At 43.2% G+C, this 6511-nt stretch overlaps 1 non-coding gene across 1 annotated transcript; it reads left to right on the top strand.

Moving 5' to 3' along the window:
• The first annotated feature begins 252 nt into the window (after positions 1-252).
• Positions 253-391, top strand: LOC119932700. Its single transcript, XR_005452441.1, has one exon. It is a non-coding gene; the product is annotated as a small nucleolar RNA SNORA7 (small nucleolar RNA).
• The last annotated feature ends 6120 nt before the right edge of the window (positions 392-6511 follow it).

Raw genomic sequence — 6511 nt, 5'->3', positions numbered from 1 at the left:
AGAGTGCACAGATTTCAGGGGATTTGTTTTGCACAAAAAGGATAATCACTAATCATCAATCATATTTATCATCAATCGTATTTATTGAGCGCTTACTATGTGCAGAGCACTGTACTAAGCACTTGGGAAGTACAAATTGGCAACATATAGAGACAGTCCCTACCCAACAGTGGGCTCACAGTCTAAAAGCTCACAGTCTAATCACTTGGGAGGGATTTGGTAGACACTATCACTACATTTGAGGAGCTTACACCCCTCTTAAAGTCGCACCTGGAGAGTTTCCAGTACTCTACCAGTCTTGACAACAGGAGGGAGAGCCAAGGAGAGGTATATCCATTCCATTCCTAGTTTGGGCCGTGGCTAGCGAGTGGAAGGCAAATCTGCTACAAGTCAAAACTCACCGGTGCTGGGCAGCAGCAGTATGGGAGTGAGTCAAGGGAGGAGACTCTAGTTTACTGCACAGAAGAAGGCAATGGTAAACCACTTATGTATTTTAACCAAGAAAACTCTACGGATACGATTGCAGATGGAGGTGGGGTGTCCTGAGATAGATGTGTTCACGGCGTCGCTATGGGTCGGAGACAAGAGGAGCTTACAGTCTAGTCTAGACATGATCATTTTCTGTCACTTGCCCATACTTTCTTCCTGTTAATAGGGTGAATTAGCTGAAATGAGTGACCTATGAGAAGACTTACTGCATCCTCAACTGAGAGCCGATTGGGAAGGAGGGGCTCATACCTCTGTGCTACTCTCCCAATCACTCAAAACAGTGCTCTGCAAATAGCAAGCGATCGGTAACTACCACTGACTGACTGACTGATTTCTCCTGCCACGTTGTCATGGACAAGGAGCTCGGCCCCAGGATGGGTTTCTTCCCTGCTAGAGTCCCTCTGTCAGGGTGGGTAAGGGGAGTGGGAAAACACAAGTGACCTGCAAGGTGGAGAGTGAGAGGTGTCCTGGACCTGAATTACCACTCTTTTAGATGATGATTTTGCCACTGGAATTAGCTACTTGTGAAATAGCAGGTAGACAGAGGGCCAGAGAAAAGTACAGAACAATCAGATAATCAATGCTATTTACTGAGCGCTTACACTGTACTAAGAACTTGGGAAAGTATACTGTCGGCCTCATGTGGGACAGGGACCGTGACCAACCCAATTTGCTTGTATTCACCCCAGTGCTTAGTAAAGTGCCTAGTACACAGTAAGCACTTAACAAATACCACAATTATTATTATCATTATTGGGATAATATTGGGATTTGGGGTAGAGTATCAAACAGAGCTGGTCAACACATTCCCTACGCACAACTAGCTAAAACGAGCATTTTGCCTGTGGGTGGGAGGATAAGAAGTACATAGAAATCAAATTTTCTGAATACCAGTGTAGGAATGATCATGCCATAATAACAAATATTATCCTCTGTAAAATGGGGATTAAGACTGTGAGCCCCCGGTGGGACAACCTGATCACCTTGTATCTCCCCAGTGCTTAGAACAGTGCTTGGCACATAGTAAGCGCTTAACAAATACCATCATCATTATTATTATTATTATTATTATTATTGAGTTCTGAGGGAACAGTTCAATTTTGTCTCATCTCCCCAGTCTTCCTGAAATGGCTCAGGTTAGCGACACACTGATTTTAGTGCCAATAATGACTTCAGCTCAGTTACAATCTTTAAAAAATGGTTTCTGTGAATTTTTTGTCAGAGCAACAAGTAATTCATTTTACTCAAGAGTGATGGTCGACTCACTATCTCTGCTTTACAATCTGGAATTAATAAAATAAGAGATGCTTCCAGATAACAGGTCTCCTTGTGCCTTAGAACAAGTTCACAATCTAGGTGGTGTTATGGCTACTGAGGTTTGAGGGGTGGTTTTTTCCAGGTTTTTTTTTACATTGTCTGAGTTACCCTCATGCATTCCCAAAGTGAAAGAGCATGATGAGGTTGGGAGAGGAAAAAAAACCCTGGATATTCTCAAAGTTTTGTGCGGTTATTTAACATGTGAAAGATACTCAGGGTAATTTAAATCTCCAACCAGGAAATATCCTAGTTACACAGAATGCATCATCCTTCCCAGAACAGAAAAGAGAATTAAATAGATGAAATACATTAGAGCAGGCAGCAAGACGCAATCTCTGTTTTCAGAGGAGGGGACAGACTTGGGATTCCCAAGCTAGATGGGCATTAGTGATCGCTGGAAAGCATCATTTGTGTAAAGTGAACAGCACTATCTAGTAATACAAACTAAAAATCAAGGCTTATGATTTAAATAATAGTGTGATAGAGGCCCGGAAAATTCATAGTTGGTGTTTTTCCAGGTTCTGTATAAGAGAACTGGGAGTAGGGAATTATACATATATAAATTCTGAATTCCTTGAGGGCAAAGACCATATGTCTTGCTTCTGTTGCACTCCTCAAGTGCCTAGTGCAGTGTTTTGCACTCAGTAGATACCCAATAAATACCACTTATTGATTAGAATACTGAGCATGAGAAAAAAAACACCATAAGTTCCTTGCATACCAATGGAACTAGGTCGCTTTTAGTTTTGAAATAAAAGTCAGAAAGCAGAACGTCTAGGGGACTACTGACTGAAATCAAGTACAAGTACAAGGCATTGACATTTTATACCTATTCTCTTGTGTCCAAGTCGCCACAATCATTGATGGGAGGAAATAATGTGCTTTATAACTAAGTTTGTCAAACAGGAAGCGTTTTCTAAGGGACACCAATTACATTAATCATGACTGGTATCAATCATAATGTCCCCAAGAGGCACTTACCAAGATGAGGATGCAGCAACTCTGCTATTGCTTAAGGCAAAGCCAGCAACAGTGGAAAGTCTCTGGAACTCATGTTGAATCACACTCAGAGGCCTACATAGCCTGTGAAGAGAAGCAGCATGGCCTAGTAGATAGAGCACAGGCTCGGGAGTCAGAAGGACCTGAGCACTTATTCCAGCTCTGCCACTTGTCTGCTGAGTGATCTTAGTGAAGTCACTTAACTTCTCTGTGCCTCAGTTACGTCACCTGTAAAATGGGAATTCTGTGAGCCCCATGTGAGACACGGACTGTGTCCAATCTGATTAAATTGGATCTACCCCAGCACTTAGTACAAGTGCCTGGAACATAGCAAGCACTCACACATACCATAAAAAAAATTGTAACTGGAAGACAACTCATGAGGTGTTGGGGGTGAAATTTCCTCAAGAGCTCTCTTCTCAAAAGTAAAATTAAACCATCCACTGCTACTTTGACTCAGTCCAGTTTTACCCCAATGACCTAATAATACTGCATTCTCCTAGTCCAGCCCCTGGGGCTGCCACTCTCCTATCTTCCCCTGCTATTTACGCAGAGGCAGTCACTTCTCCACCTCCCTCTTGTTCAGCTGTCTCCAAAAGCATCGGTCTGACAGTTACCAGGGGCCTAATCATCCTGGGATGGTGAGCTTGGTTTCTGCTCCCTAACTGGCGTCCAGCAGAATTACATTAATCATCATATCATCTTGGCAGGGGAAATGTTGTCTTCTCTAGTCAGGAGCTTGGAGCGCTCACTCAGAACCACCTCCATTTTCGAAAGCAACTTCCTGAACTCCCCCTTGACTATGACCTTCTATTTAGCCCTACAGTCCTGGTGTTCAGAGCTCTCCATAGCCTGGCAACCTCCTGCCTCCCTGTCCTTTCATTTCTTGATTCCTTCCATCCGCTCCTGCCCATCTGGCCTTCATCTTCAGTGCTCGCTGGCCCCCGTGGAGGCTGCTGTGACAGCCTGGTTCTTCTACCTTTAACTCAGAAGCAGTGCTACAACTCCTCCTCACATCACACACAAGCTCCAGCCCACTGGATTTTAAAAAATTCAGTCAGATCCACTAATCTTTTGGTATTTGATAAGTGCTCACTGTGTGTCAAACACTGTTCTAAGCCCTGGGGAAGGTACAAGTTAATTAGGTCAAACACAATCCTTCTCCCACAAGGAGCTCCCAGTCTAAGTAGGAGGGATGGAATACCCATTTTAAAGTTGAGGCACAAAAAGTTAAGTGACTTGTGCAAGGGCATAGAGCAAGCAGTTGGCAGAGCTGGAATAAGAACCCAGGTCCTCTGATTCTCAGACCCGTGATCTTTCCACTAGACCACGCTACTTCTCACACTAATCAACTCACCGGGCCTTGTTTTTGGTTCTCGTCATTGGCCAAATTTTGTTCATGCCTTTCGGCTGCTTGAGACTCCCTCCTACTTCAAATCCAACAGATCACTGTCCTCCCCAGCTTCAAAATCAACTCCCAAAATCCCCTTATGAATATTCCCCCTCTAGATGAGCTCGTTTTGAGCAGGGAATGTGTCTATTAACTCTATTATATTGTACACTCCCAAGCTCTTAGTACAGTGCTCTGCAAACAGTAAGTGCTCAATTATTATGACTGATTGATTCCCCCCAACTATCTACACTACTTCAGCATCCCTAGGAAGCTGGATACACACAATTTCCCATGGCACTAATGTACACAGCTTATATATCCCATTACTTTTGTATAATGTAGTATAGTATAATATGTAAACTATCTGTATTGTGTTCTGCCAACGTACTGGCCCAGCGGGCTTCTAGAAGTCCTTCAAATACTTCAGTTCCCAACAATCCTTCTAATTAATGAGATAATCTAGAATAGTTGATGACTAGAAGGGCAGTTGTGTTTTTGAACCGGTCCTAGATGGGTCCTGGATGGAGTCTGGGGAGGAATTGAAAGGCTGGACTCGGAAACAGAATGTCCAAGGCGGCCTTTTGGTACCTAAAAGCTGGTTTCAGGTTTAAAACCCAGTCAAGTAGAATGATCACAATACGGCAGACTCTAAACAGTGCCTGCATTCCAACCAAAAAAGGATTGGAATTTCTATGACAGAAGCCCCAAATTGCAGAAACTGGAGTAATTATTTAGTGTCTCAGAGGGTTTTGATCAAGTCACAGATGCTGTCTTATTTCTCAATATGTTTTAAAGTTTCACTCAGCTTGCTCACGGCCTCCAGTTGTATAAATCTAAGAAATGAATCAAATTAGACAGCTAGGCTAAAAATTAAGGTTCCAGACAATGGCACATCAATGGTATTTCTGGGCTTACACAGTGCTGGGAAATGAATCAGCCTCACTTTGAAGAATCTGCTGGAAATGAGCAAAAATACCCTGACATGGGAAAGGAGGCAACAACAGGCTGAATTAGGGACATTAGGGACATATTACACACTTAGAACCCAAAGGATCTTTCTCCTCCTTAGAGTAAATGGAGGCTGGGGACTAAATTACTGTGGCTCCTATTTTTCAACTTCTATTGCTTTGCTGTTCTTAGAATGCAATACAATGTGCCTATTACTACAGTGTTTTGTAAGAAAAGGATCCAAATGTATTCCTTTTAGTGTGAACATTTACCATACTTTTTAGCAGGAACAGTAGCTTAATACACCTGACTGATACCAAGCCAAGCACATCTACCAATCAATCAATCAATCAATCACATATACTGAGCACTTGCTGTGTGCAGGGTACTGTACTAAGTGCTTGGGAGAGTACAACATAACAATATGACAGACACATGCCCTGCTCACAATGAATTTACAGTCTATTTGCCTGATAGTCAGGTCTGATAGTCAGACATGGTACCTGTCCCACTTGGGGTTTCCAGTGGAAGTAGGATGGAGAACAGGTATTTAATCCCCATTTTGCAGATGAGGAAACTGAGGCCTAGAGAAGAGAAGTGACTGGACTAAGGTCACACAGCAGTCAAGTGGCAGAGCTGGGATTAGAACCCAGGTCCTCGGATTCCCAGGGCTGTGTTCTTTCCCTGGGACCATGCTGCTTTTCCCCAGGCAGGTAAGAATACTGTCATAAAAACTGGTCATCCTGTAACTGGGGACACCCCTATTGTAAAGCTGGGAAGGGCTGGTTATTTAGGGCATAGGTTATGTCCATGAAAAACTGATTGGTCCTTCTCATTAGGGCTTTCCAAAAGTCTCCTAACATTGGTAATAAATTCCTGTTTGGGCTTCACCCTCTCCCCTCCCCTTCCTCTATTCTCAATCCTCCATTACGTGATTTAACGGCTCAGGAGTTCACCATGAGGTTGAGGAGCACAAGCACATAAGAGCAAGAACAAATGGGAACAATGAGATGCATTTGATTTTTAAAATAGCACCATTTCAATTGTAGTGGGCGTGGTTTCCAATCTGCCGCTTTGCAAACATGTTTTTTTTTTTAATGCTTGAACAAAATTCCAACTGAATGACATTTCTCCCCCCTCCACCCAAATAAATCATGAGTGGAGTATTCTTTTCATCTCATTCTCCAGCTAAGAGAAAACAAAATGCCTGTTGTGGGTCTCTCTTTTGTTTGAGACTTGGGGCAAATGGCCTGGTTTATCCCTCCCGCTGGACAGCCTGCGATTGCTGGCCCCCTCTGCAATGTGAGATCTGCTGGAGCTCCCAGCCCAACCAAGAATATCACGAGTCTTAAAAAAAAATCCACA

This window comes from Tachyglossus aculeatus, chromosome 9, assembly GCF_015852505.1.
Source record: "Tachyglossus aculeatus isolate mTacAcu1 chromosome 9, mTacAcu1.pri, whole genome shotgun sequence".
Taxonomy (NCBI): Eukaryota; Metazoa; Chordata; class Mammalia; order Monotremata; family Tachyglossidae; genus Tachyglossus; species Tachyglossus aculeatus.
The sequence above is the reverse complement of the archived record's forward strand: the minus strand, read 5'-3'. Positions and strand labels throughout refer to the sequence as shown.